At 36.7% G+C, this 14,395-nt stretch overlaps 1 protein-coding gene across 14 annotated transcripts in view; it reads left to right on the top strand.

Moving 5' to 3' along the window:
* The window catches only part of LOC107660579 (poly(rC)-binding protein 3-like), a 64,046-nt gene that overhangs the window by 14,699 nt on the left and 34,952 nt on the right, over positions 1 to 14,395 (top strand). For all 14 annotated transcript variants that reach the window (XM_016449911.1, XM_016449905.1, XM_016449909.1 and 11 more), the window contains exons 2-5: positions 3,236 to 3,288; positions 3,994 to 4,077; positions 4,159 to 4,269; positions 4,625 to 4,765. The gene's annotated coding sequence lies outside the window, so the exon portion shown is untranslated. The remainder of the gene's footprint in view (positions 1 to 3,235; positions 3,289 to 3,993; positions 4,078 to 4,158; positions 4,270 to 4,624; positions 4,766 to 14,395) is intronic.

Raw genomic sequence — 14,395 nt, 5'->3', positions numbered from 1 at the left:
ATGCACGCTTCAAACAAAACAGTCAATGAAGACGAAGAAGAGGATGATGTGTTCTCCCGGTGCCTATTTATACTATAGTCGCACCGGTAGTGATGTCATGGCTGTCGCCGGCCAACGTGTTGTTGGTGTTTTTTCAATGTATGCTTCAGACACGGGTCACGACGAGGCGTTCCCCCATAGCGACCCCTAGAGGACGCAGTTCGAAGTTCCCATGAAAGGGAAACGGATTTCCAGCACTGAAAATCGCGTGCAGTAGCTCTGCTACAAAATGTATTTAAAATGGGTATCTCTGTACAGCTGTCGCCTCCGGTGTAGACGTGATGTCTGTGTGTGAGCAAAGAAAACAATCAGTATAAATATAACCATCAGTGTACTAGACATCGCACATCCTGCGATGTGATTATCGCGGATGCGCACATCGCGATATCGATGCTGAAACGATATATCGTGCAGCCCTAAGCCCTATACTTGATGTATAGTCCCGGTATCACAAAAATGGGATTGTTGAACTCAAAAGTTGCTTTGTGTCAGCTAAATACTTTGTTTGAAATTTATTTAGTAATATATCAAAATGGCATCTTATTTACGGTCTATTTTTGTTCTATTTTTCGGGCCTCTGTCTGTGTGGCTTTTATGATCTCTTCCTTTTTTATTTTTGTTTAAATCTGCTGGGGGCACAAGCTATGATGAGTGGGGTCCGCCAAGGACTTATACAGCAGTATTTCTCCGTTAGGGGGTCGAGAACCAAAAATGGGTCACAGGTCTGTTTTGATTGTGTCACAGACAGCAGAGAAATATAAGAATAATATACATTTTATAAAAGAAAAAAGTTAATATTTTTATTATGTTTATATAAAAATGATGAATTATGTAATTTTGTTATAATAATATTATTTGTAATTAAATGTTCTTCATATTATGTTTAAATATTTAATGTTGACATACAAATATAAAATGTAATATTTATCTTAAATCATGCATTTTATACAGATATACCTTTAAATTATACTGATTGTTATATATATATATATATATATATATATATATATATATAAGTATATATTAATTATATATTAAAAATAATAATTAATGTTACATTTTAAAATTAATAATATTTGTACAAGTTGAAAACAAATTCTAGTCTAGTCCTTCTCAACTGGTGGGGAAAAACAATGCAAATAATAATACCCAACTAACCATGTAATCACACATAATTAAAAAAGTTATTATATTGGTAGATGCTGTATGTTTTTCCATTGATGGCCAATTGTTGGATACTTCCGGGGGGTCTTTCACCAGCCAAACATCTGTCATTGAGATGAATGGGAAAGCTAACGGATAGCTTTCTCCAGGTATTATAAACCTCCTTGGGCCCACCCATAAAAAAAAGAGACGTTTGATTGATTAGACTTGCATTTCAGAGAGATTCCTTTGCAAATCAATGACTGCCTGCATGTAAGCGTTAATGAAATTGCACACCGGCAGAAGTGAGCTGACTTTTTCCATGACGGAGTTAAGAGTCTGCACTTTCTCTAAAAGCCCTGTGGAGATCTTTCCCCTTTTAACGTCTCCATGAAAATGTCATTCGATTCAAAAATTTTACAGCCACTGAAGTGTCTCCAAGTTGATTCATTTATTTATTAGTAAATGAAAGTAATGAAATGCTTAAACACATTTCAATAGCGCTGTTTTGTGCTGCACTGGCTTTATTGGCTTCCGAGCACCCACAAAGATTTACTCATTTGATTAATGCATTAGGTGCTTTTACAATATTTAGCAAAGAACGGACCCTCTTAATTTATAACCCCCCGGCTAAATGAAAATGGAAAAATATCTGCTTCCGCTCGAGCTTGATATTACGTTTTGAAGCACAATGTTGAAAGCACTGTGATTCATTATTAATGCTCACAATATAAATAGTTTAGATCTTATTAATATTTCATTTATGGTAGAAAAAAAGATTTGAGTGACTGCTACAGTATTGGAGAAATTGTAAATATATTATAAAGACAGTTCATAGGAAATATCGCCGTTAGGAAAAGCAACTGTAAACACACGTACACCATATGCGATATCGCTCATGCTTCACTCACTGAGCGTAATATTTAATAAAAGAGTCCAAAGGCTTTGTTAAATACTCTTGGATGATGGTGAGGTGCACGTGCCTAGCGTGAGTATGGTTGGCTCTCTGGGCTGTGTGTCGTAAGGAGATAACTTATGTGTTTTATGGATCTTTTGAGCACTGTAACCGCCATCACAACAGAGATCTTTAATCTCACTGATGTGTGTTCGCCATCGCACTGGGACAGTCCTTGAGTAGGGGTCAGGTGATAATCTGTAAATGCCGGGATGTGGGACCCTGAGAAAGCGAAAAAGGAATATAAGCTTTTAGAGATCATTAAACATTAATACAGTGTGATTTGTGTGTCGAGCCCTTGTGCTGAATTTCGGTCTACATCATTATAGAATTTCATCTTGGGGACCCTCTGAAGTGGCTCCATGTCAAACAGGAGATCAGATTGTAAGCGCCTTTAGAGGAACTGATTAACTTCTGGTTTGCACAATCGCTCACAGGCTGAGGACCGAAGTGTTTTATCTGCATCCGCTTGAAGCCCCTAAATAAATTGGCTAAATTGGTTTTCAGAGCAGCTGAATCCAGACTGGGCAAATATTTAACAGGTTTTTCTTCTGCCAATACATTACATGTGGAGACGTCCTCATGTCTTATTTTTTTTTTCCAGAATGGTCATCAAACTGGAAAATGATTGACAGTAGGTGTCAGTAGTAGAGTTTGCCAGTAGATGGCAGTCTTTCCTAAGTGTTTTAGTACACTGAGACGGGTCAAGGTTCAGTTTTTTTTTTGAGATGTTGTTTTTAATGGCTTATCTTCTCTAGTCATGCCGAATATATATCTCACTAGTTATATTATTGTCTGATCCTAGTAGACAGAAACTATGATTAATGTAGCAATTTGCTGAATTAATAAAGAACGTGCATTTATTGGTATTTTACAGCAGCTTTGAAGGCAGCTCATCCGATCAAAATTAAGTCTGAACTTTCAGTTTTATAATAGATGTCATGCATTTGATAAACCTACTATGTCACACAGAGCCAGAGAACACATTCATCATAGTCTTGTCAAACAATGCAAAACATGACCATTAGAGGGAGCACTTTTCACACAGACAGACGTTCATTTACTTATGCTGATAAATGTCCCCTTGTCTTTTTGAAGGAATTTCTGGTTACTGGGAGCTGAAGACTGGATTTGGCAGTGCAGTCACAGACGTAAGAGATGGTCCCTGTTTCAAAAAAATATATTAGAGAAATCTAAACTTGTTTGCAAGCTCATTTTATGCAATGTTGTATGTTTGGGATGAGAATCTGGAACAATACAGATCATTCCTGTTGTCTATTACCTTTTGAGCTACTCTAATTTATGGGTATTGTCTAAACTCAGATAATACTAAAATAATAATGTAAAGCATATATAGTATTATACATTCATTTAATCATTATTATAATAATAAAAAAAACTTTTTGTTTGTATTAAATTTTATACATAATATTTATATATATAATTACAGTATAATATGTTTTATGTATAATTACCAATTCCTGCATGTTTGGTTTAAATATTTCTAGTAGAAAATAAAGTCTGAAATACACCTGAAATATTTCCAAATAAATTGCCTGAATAATGGACATGACAAAAATAAACATATCTGCTCAAACCAATATACAATTCATAACTGTGATGGTGTGAGATGATAATATGATTTCCATCTTTACAAAATATGTATTATATATTTATTATGTTTTTAAATAATATTTGACCATAAATATTTTTATTGTATTAAGACAAATGTGATGGAAATATTAACATTTACTACATAGCAAAAATGACAAATTTGTATTTTAAAGACACCATTGATTGGAACTGAATTCCAACATTTAGTTAAGACTTAAATGCAATTTTGTCTTTTTTTTCAGAATCTTGGTCTGAAAGAGCAGAACCTTTAAATACAAATTTAAAAGTAAACCTCCTGTACAGAGAAACAGTAAGGAGTTGCTCAGGTAATGCATCAATTTCATTAAATTGTAATGAAATCTGAACATTTTTGAATGTTTTCTCATACCTCTACATCTCTTTAAAAGGGTGAGGTACACTGGACAGACGGAACTCTCCCAAGTCTTCTGGAAGTGTGGCAGCACGTGGTCACATGACCTGGAAGAGAAAACCCAAGAGACTTCTGGGATCCCTCTCTGGTCAGTGACACATTTTATGAATTTCAAAACACCTTTTTTTTGGTTAAAACCTCCCACACATGGTGTATTCACAGAAATGTCAGACACTTAACTAGAAGCCGAAGCTTTTGGCCTCTTTTTTTTATTTTTACGAGATGTTCCTGACGAAGGATTCAGTTAACCGTGAGATAAGTAAATCAGCGCACATATGGCTTGTGTGATTTCACCCGTGCTCTTAAGGCAAATCCCCTTTCGCTACACAGAGACCCTGATGCGGAGAAGGTGTAACGTATGGCAGCCTCGCATGACTGACGAACGTGCCTTAAACTGACATGACAACACAGTGTGTTGTTTTGATTTGCCCTTCTGCCTGCAGAATGGGCCGGTTATCAACCTGGAAAGAAGTCTAAAGGCTGATGAACTGATCCGCACAGCGACACAGCTGCGCTCTCTTTCCCTCTTCGTCTGGCCAATCTCTCCATTTATGTCCTGAGATCCACAACTTTCTGTAACTCTGGTGAGTACAGTGCCCTTTTTCTTTAGAATCCTTCTAATCTTTATGATCTTGCTGAACTGGTTCTTGCAGGTTCCTCTTAGGCCCACCGTCTGTTTTTGAGCAGGAAATGCCATTATGGGAAATGGGATGACCTTTTGCGTTGGCAATCTATTGATGAATCAGCATCCATTCGGCTGGGAGCTTTCGCTGACTGTTGTAGGCCTTGAAGCGCGTGGGCTTATTTCTGTGCTGAATGCAAAGTGCACAGCGTATTGATTTCCCCACCCCCCCCACCATTGAATGCTATGAGCATGTTTCTGAAGGAGAGAGTAATTTGCAGTAGTATGGGAAAATATGACTGTGATATATTTAGGTGGTGTGACGTGAGACTTTCTTGCTGACTGTGCTTGCAGTTCAAGGCCTGGTTGATTCTGACGGAGCGAATGCTGTAGAAACTAGGCTAACTATCGTAATGAATATTAATGGCGGATGTGTGCGTGTTTGCATCTGTCGCCATGGGTAGTCTTCCTGTACATGACGTTGCGTCACGGTTATTTCCTGTCTCAGACACCTCAGAGGGAACTCTCAAGGGAGTTCTTGTCCTTTGTCATTGCGAGTAGTTTTGCCACATTGGCAGCTTTTGCTCAAGGGCCATCAGCGAAGGGACTGCGGAATAGTGCATTAAAAATAACTCGCGTGAACCGGCGAGAGCTTGTGTCACACGTTGGCTCATGTTGGTGGTGAAAGGGGATGCCGGTGCTTTGTCACGACGCAATCGTGAGCTCACCCTGACAGGCTTCGCTTAGATGCTGAGAAATGCTTTGGATTGGATGGTAGGCAGGCACTCAAACAGCCATTTTAACCAGCACTGACACGTCATGTGAACAAATCTCTTCATATGTCCTCTCATAATAACACAGCTACTGTATGTACACAGAGATAAGGTGTAGATCACTTTTCACCCCAAAATCAAAGAATTTTTTTTTTTGTGACATTAAATTTAGTAACTTTAGTAATAAAGAACTATTAATTATTAAATTAAACACAGTTTCTCACCAAAATTTAATTTTCATAATGCATAGGTTCTCAGCCTTTTTGACTACATAGTGTAATCTAGTTCTGTTAATATTATACTATGTAGGTGGGCTTCAAGTATATATTAAATTGAAATAGATTATTAACTAAAAACTGGGAGACTGTCAATGTGTGTATATTAATTGCCTTAATTTTATGATTTCAGACATTTCAGTTGAGAAAACAAAAGAAACATTTCACTTTATGTCGTGATGCTGTTTTTAGTATTTTAATTTAATTAGATAATTAAAATTATAATTAATTATAATTATAAATAATATTTAAATGATATTAATAATATTATTTGTATGTTAAATTATATATATATACAGTATAATACATTGGGCATAATGTGTCTGGATGGTAATTTGCTTTTGAATTCATTACTGTAATACAGTAGTTTTTTCTCTATCAAATTGAAAATAATACTGTAATTAAGTGTATTTTTCAACAGCATCTCATTACTGTAATGTGACAGTGATTATGTTTATTCTCAATGGTGATAAAATATTTGTATACACTACGATTAAAAAGTTACAAAAGATTTATTTTTCAAATAAATTCTATACCGTACTTTCTGATCATTAAACAGTTCTGAAAAAAGTATCATGGTTTCCTTTAAAATATATTAAGCAGTTTTCAGCATTGTTATTGATAATAATAAGTAATGTTTATTGAGCACCAAATTAGAATATCAGAATGATTTCTGAAGGATCATGTCTTTTATTTATTCATTTGTTTATTTATTTTGGGGGTGAAATATGACCTTGACATGTTCTTGACAAGTCTCATGTGATTAACCTACAGTAGAGTTTAAAATTGTTCACAACAAGCTCTGATTTTGCCTCTCTGATGTCCATGAACTCTTGTTTCTCAATCAGTGACAGCAATACAGAATGTTCTTCTGTCTCAAAGCATCTCCTTTTTTTATGAAGTTTCTCAAGTCAAGGTTGCTTGGGGAAATAATATATGAGACATGGCGCAAAAGACATAATAATTGTACACAGTCTGGGGAGGATGGATGAAGAGGCTTGTGGGTAGTTAACATGCTGGAGTGCGTCCTGTCTCGGCTGCATGCTTTGGCTTTCTGGGTATTTTGGCTTAAATGATGCTCTTGTCATCTGGGCACACATTAAAGGCAAGCCCATCTGTGACTGCGGGATGAGTGAATGCAGGGCACACGCAGATTACTCTTATTAACATCTCAGTGCCACCATTATCGGCTCAGCGGGGACTGGAGTCCCCTGTTTGTCACAGTTACTGTTTCCAGTGCAGTCAAAGCCTGACTTACGATGGACTATTTCACTCCTGTTTCAGACTGACTCCGTCTGGTGTGTTGTGTGGTCTTGACTCTAATTTGTCATTCTTTAGTATTCATGTATTCATAGTACGCAGCTTGAGCACATTCACTTGTGTTTATTTGTGGGAGCTTGGATGTTTTTTTCTCCTCTGTTTGCATGCACATCTAGAGATTTCGTAACTAATTGAACTTCTCTTAATGTATGTGGAGCATGACGCCAATGACCATGCAATTTATGTAAACATCATCGCAAATCGATACATTCAGGCTCACTGCAATATCTGTTTTACTAGTTACAGAATGCATTTGCATGAGCGGAGTGCAGTGACTCCTCTGACACATAATTTTTGTAGTGTGACTCCATTGTTCGTGTATTTTTGCAGTCATTTTAAAATCTAAAGCATGCTATAATTGGCTCAGGAAGTGAATGGAAAATTGACCTAATTATTGCCATTACACTCGCACACTTTTTGTGTTTTTTTTAGTGATGCGTGTTTTGAACCCAGCACAGAGAGGATGTGCATGAACATGCCTGGTCATAAAAACAATACATCTTGGAGGTTGAGGATTATTTCTGTACTCACAGAGCTCAGCTGTAAGAATTTCTGATGGTTCAGGTTTTGTAACTTTGGATGGATGGATGGATAAATAAATAAATAAATAGTTTTTAGCAATGTATTTTATATGTGCAAGAACAAAAAATACATTTTATAAGAATATATTTTATAATATTCATGTATATTAATTAGTGTATATATACACAGTCCTTTGCAGTTACATCCTTGGTTGCATTTCATATATTTCATTATAGTTAAAAAATATATGCTATAATTAATTTATTTTATTTTTATTTGTAATATAATAATTTATTTGTGTGTGTGTTAAATATTATCTATATACAGTAAACATTTTATATAATTAGATTTTGTTGATTTTTAAAGTGCAATTATAAATGAAAATTGTACAGCAGCATTGCAACTCCATTACACCTGTACATTTATAAAATAGATTTGTGCTGATAACCTGTGGTATGTGATGCAAAACATTACTTATTGATTTAGATATAAAAACATGTAATATATAAAAAATCAAGATCAACAAATGTCAACATAGCTCTGGTCTGATCAGACAAGTGACAGTCAGTCCCGTCAGCTGCCTCGAATCTCTCTCACACTGACCCCAGGCCATTCGGCCATCCTTATTTTCAAGCCCTGTGTCACTGTCAGATGCCCTCTTGCAATATTTACCAAATCTTGAAATTGCTTTCCGATATGAATTCTGCTTTTCGGATTTGTTATGTGGAAAGCACCACCATGCAAACATATTGCTGCCAGTTTTTAGCTCATTGGAATTTAAGAGTTGTTTGGACTCAGGATCCGGTACACAAGATCTTCAGATGTAGCCTATTGTACAGAAAGATGAGCCAGCCAACTGAAACAGAAAATCAGGATGAGCCTTGTATAATATTTCTACTGATTGTTGTAGTTCTTAATGCACTTTGTCATTTTTTTGTGAGGTCTTGTAAAAGCCTCCGGTCAGTAGTGAAGGTTCTAGACCAGGGATCCTCAAATCTGGCTTGCGAGATCCACTTTCCTGCAGAGTTTAGCTCTAACACTAATCAAACACACCTGAGCATGCTAATCAATGTCTTCAGGACCACTAGAAAATCACAGGTAGGTGAGTTTGATCAGGGTTGGAGCTAAACTCTGCAGAAAGTGGATCTTGCGAGCTAGATTTGAGGATCCCTGTTCTAGAACATGTTACTGGAGGAAGCAGACTGGGGCTAGTTCTGCCTTTAGGAAGGCGATTACATTTTACATTAAATAATCATGTATTATTACTTATACAGGATATTATTGTAAAAATTTATTAAAGGGATAGTTCACCAAAAAATGAACATTTTGTCATAATTTACTTCCCCTCATGTTGTTCTAAACTTTTTCTTCTGTAAAATACAAAATATTATATTTTGAAGAATGTTGGTAACTTTAGCAAATTAGCTCAAAAGGGAAATGTATATAAATAATTACAATTAATTATAATTAATTACAATTATTTATATCAGCTGCCAGTATACAGTAGCAGAATTATTATTGTCATCAACTAATCTGTTCGTCCAGCGAACATTCAGTGTAATTTCATATACAGTGGGTACGGAAAGTATTCAGACCCCCTTAAATTTTTCACTCTTTGTTATATTGCAGCCATTTGCTAAAATCATTTAAGTTATTTTTTTTTCCTCATTAATGTACACACAGCACCCCATATTGACAGAAAAACACAGAATCGTTGACATTTTTGCAGATTTATTAAAAAAGAAAAACGGAAATATCACATGGTCCTAAGTATTCAGACCCTTTGCTCAGTATTTAGTAGAAGCATTTCTTTTTTAATAAATCTGCAAAAATGTCAACAATTCTGTGTTTTTCTGTCAATATGGGGTGCTGTGTGTACATTAATGAGGAAAAAAAATTAACTTAAATGAGTTTAGCAAATGGCTGCAATATAACAAAGAGTGAAAAATTTAAGGGGGTCTGAATACTTTCCGTACCCACTGTAAACTCTAAGAAATTATATTTTCGTGGCCACAGAAATTAACCTTATACAGTATTAATGCATTAGAGCATGTAGCTAGATCGGATCGTAAAAGGGACATTATTCACAAAGCGGTGACAGAATCAGAAACTCATGCCATTTGTGCACCAAAGGTTTTATTAACTAAGCACTAAGACACATAACTAATCTAAACAAACAAACATACAATCACTCATACATGGGGGAATGGCGAGTGAGACTGGATGAATGAAGCCATTAGAGAAACAGGGAATGAAGCTATGAAAAGCAGTCAGTTAACCTTTGAGTGAAATGTTTCATTTAGTTAAATGTACGATACTTGCATTGCCTTGGTCGTTGACGAGTGTCCGGATGCAGTCTCGGATGAAAGTCTTGATGGTTTCAAGGTTTGGACTTGCGATCATGTTCTTCCGGGTTTGAATAGTGATGAACTCCAAAGATGTTCTGACGCGATGGTGACTGGGAGTTTCTTCCCAGGTGGAAAGTGAAGAAGAGCTAAGAGAAACATCACATCAGAAACATCAGCTGAGATCCGAGGGTCTTTGTTGAATGGAAAGACAAGGCTGAAGCCTGGCACAAACTTACGGGTTCCAGAAGAGTTCTAGCTCAGCATCCCCATCTTCTCAGAATCCAAAAGAACCTAGACTGAGCTGTGTTGAGGCCTGCCAGGCACGGCTGCGCCAGCTCTGGGACTTAGCAACCAGAAGACGGGAAGGTGATGAGAGACGAGTAAAGAGCCTAAAAAGAGCGAGGCAGGTCACTGAAGTTAGGCCTTTTAAGTTCTGTGGGGGTCACACCTCTCGAGGGTCAAAGAGCCAATGGTGACTTGCACTTTAGGATGGAAAGTTTATGACTCTTTGTCGTAGAGCATGGTATTTTGCATATGTAATTCGATTGGGTGTTGATGCAAAACTACTAAAAATTCTTAGAACACTAATATGTTGCATAGGTATAAACATATAATATACACTCTCAATTAGATAATCCGAAGACGAATTCATAGAGACCAAACATGGTATAGGTGAGGTTACATGAACGAATGGTTCTATCATAAGTATGCATAAAACAGTATACAATACAAAAGACAATATACAAGAAGGTAGTAATCATACACAATGACCTAGGGATATGCATGATAGGAAGGTCATAGAAAAATTTGTCCATGAATTAATGAAAGAAGTAATTTCCTATAGCATTATATGTCTGTTTTTTTGGGGTGGGGGGGGATTTTCTCTACATACTTTTAGGTCGTAAAGTTTATCTGATCTGGCTGAAGTGTCCTGGTTACCATGGTAACCAGGGGCCTGTTTTGCCTTTTTGAGGTGGAAGTCACATTTTGGGGGAAGGGTCCATAGACCCTCATATTTGGCTAGCTGGTTGGGTTAGGGGTGTTAGGGATTATTTGTTAAGAATAGCAAATAATTGTGTGTCTGATTGGTCCAGACGCTACATAACCAAATGCTTTCGACTCGCATTGACTTTCATAGTATGGAAAAAATACTATAGAAGTCAATGGGACCCAAAACTATTTATTTGCCAGCATTCTTTAAAATATCTTCTTTTGTATTCCACAGAAGAAAAATGCATATAGTACAAGTTTGGAATGAGTAAATGATGAGTGGTGGACTATGCCTTCAATTTAGTCATATATACCTAATACCCACTGCTCCGGGTGTGTGTTCACTGCTGTGTGTGTGCACTTTGGATGGGATAAATGCAGAGCACTAATTCTGAGTATGGGTCTGACTCTACTTGGCCACATGCCACGTCACTTTCACTATTAATTGAAAATCAGAATGTTGTACAGTAAATAATTGCAGTTTTGGTAAATGATCGGAATAATAGCAAATAGGAATTCTTTTCTGAATTAGTTTTCTGTCTTGTATGGATGTGTTATTTAAATAACACTGAACACTCTGGAAGTGGGAGGTTTTAAGTACTTTGTGGAAGGAAAAAACGCTTTATTTGATAATTTTAACAGCCTTACAAAAGCTCCCCCACAGAACCACCCCTGCCTGTCATTTTAGCTTTTTTGAAATCCGGAGCGATTGCCACATTGATCCGGTCTCGAGCAGAATGCACTTTTGTGTTTTGCATAATTCGCCTTGTTAAACAGTCATGCTTTTCAACAGCACATGGATTGTTTGTTTCTGTTCAAGCTTGCTACAGATCTTCTTTATGCACCAAGAGCTTGTAACACTCCAAAGAGAAAGGAAAAATTGAAATCGCATCATATGACCCCTTTAATAATTTCAAATTTTGTAGCAAAATTTATTGTTATAGCAATACAATGTCAGATATAATTTGCCTTGTTTATAAAAAAAAAAGAAAAGGCAGTTGTGACTTTTTTTCCTCATAATGGAAGAGGTGTTAGTGAGGCCAGCAGGGGGTGCTCACCCTGTGGTCTGTGTGGGTCCTAATGCCCCAGTATAGTGATGGGGACACTATATACTGTAAGAAGCACTGTCCTTAGGATGAGACGTTAAACCGAGGTCCTGACTCTCTGTGGTCATTAAAAATCCTAGGATGTCCTTCGAAAAAGAGTAGGGGTGTAGCACCAGCATCCTGGCCAAAATTCGCCCATTGGCCTCTGTCCATCACGGCCTCCTAATCATCCCCATATGCTGATTGGCTTCTTCACTCCTTCTCCTCTCCACCAATAAGCTGGTGTGTGGTGGGCTTTCTGGAGCAATATGGCTGCCATCGCATCATCCAGGTGGATGCTGCACATTGGTGGTGGTTGAGGAGATTCCCCCCTTCTATGTAAAGCACTTTGAGTACTCAGAAAAGCACTGTATAAATGTAATGAATTATTATTGTTATTATTATTATGAGGTTTCAAAATTAAGACTGTTTCTTGTAATTGCGACCTCATATTTTACAATTCTGAATATATTATCTTGAAATTGCAACTTTATTTTTCATTGTTGTGATTTCTCATAATTGTGACTTCATTTTTTGTAATCAAGAGTTTATATCTCGAAATTGCAACTTTATTTCTCATTATTGTGATGCTCTTCTAATTTCAACGTAATATCTCAAAATTATGAGTTTATAAACACAGTTTTAGTCATTATTGTTAATCATTATTTTTTTTATTTTACATTAGCACACAATTACCTTTTTTATGTTTTGAACAAATATCTGCAACATTAGCCTTCACATATGACCCCCAAAAGTGAATAAAAGAAAATTTTTAAAACATGCAACAGACAACCTCTTTTTTAGATTAAAACAACTATATGAGAGGTTCTGTGGAACAATTTGTTCCTCAAAACTCTGAGTGCCGAGGGTTTTTTCATCGTCCTTGCCTTCTCGACAGAAAGCGAGGATAATATCTTACTCACAACTCCCCTGAGACAAACCTCCAGACACCGATAAATGCATGTTGATTTATTTAGACTTGTTCTACAGGCCTTTGCAATTACTTGCTGGCATTGCAGCCTCAATTTTATTGTCTTTTTTTGTCAGATAGCAATGTAGGCTATATGTCCGGCCGACTGTTATAAAAGATTTTTGATTCTGGCTCACCAGTTGTTTTTCTGTATTGTGTGTTCACATTGCCATCATAGACAGTAGGAGTCATACATGCTCTAAAGAATAGCCTGAAGTGTGTATGAGGAGAGGGAGTTTGGCAAGAGAACTCTGGGAGAACTTCATCAGTGAGTCGCTGTGACATCTTCCTCAGCCACTTCAGTCCTGTGTCACTGGGTCTCGGCGCCCGGCCACATGAGCCGCAGTGTTTAGCCACCCTGTTCTGGATCAGAGGGAGGGATTAGTGCATGCAGGAAAATATAGCATAGGACAGCGATGAAGGAAAGACCCAGAAGACTCCAGAGGTCTCTCTGAATCACTGGCGCTGACTGAAGGATCATGAGGCATTGCTTTAAGGAAGGCTGAGCCATGTAGGGTGCTGCCAAGCTGAGCTGAACCGACATCTTAGTGGAGGATGGACTACATTAACATGCAGCGCCTGTTTCCTTCTGATACACAACAGCTGAATATCTCAGCACCAAATTATAATTTTTCCTTTACACTTCTATGTGATTGACTTTTGCAATTTTATTATTTATTTCTGTCAAAATGTTTACTCCTGCTTCTTAAATGAAAGCTTTTTGAATTTTGCAATTTTATTATTCATTTCAGTCAAAATATTTACTCCTGCTTCTTAAATGAAAGCTTTCTAAAACAATTTCCCCAGAAAGCATTTACTTGTACTCCTATATTTTATAGGGGTCTTTTTAGAAGTGCTATAATACACAGCAGAATTTGTCATTCTTTTTTCCTTTTTCATTCGTAATCCTGATATTTATTTTATTTTAATATATTTTAAAATGTAATTTATTCCTGTGATGGCAAAGCTGAATTTTCAGCAGCCATTACTCCAGTATTCAGTGTCTTATGATCTAGGGATTCACCGATACCACTTTTTCCAGTACTCGCCCGATACCGATACTTTTATTTTTGGTACTTGCCGATACCGAGTACCGATACCAATATTTTCATTGCATTTGTACATTTTTTAAATATTGGGTACAGAAACCAAAAGAGTATGTATAATATTATGCCCATTAAAATGTATTTTACAAGTTTTTGTTACTTTCACTGTTTATTTTTTTCTCTCTCTATGGTAGCCTACATCATCTTTAATTTATTGGCATTAGAGCTGCTCCATTGCAGCGGCTTAGTACTGTAATCACGCG

The sequence above is a fragment of the Sinocyclocheilus anshuiensis genome, unplaced genomic scaffold (assembly GCF_001515605.1).
Source record: "Sinocyclocheilus anshuiensis isolate Anshui unplaced genomic scaffold, SAMN03320099.WGS_v1.1 scaffold627, whole genome shotgun sequence".
Lineage (NCBI taxonomy): Eukaryota > Metazoa > Chordata > Actinopteri > Cypriniformes > Cyprinidae > Sinocyclocheilus > Sinocyclocheilus anshuiensis.
This window is presented reverse-complemented; position numbering and strand designations above follow the sequence as displayed.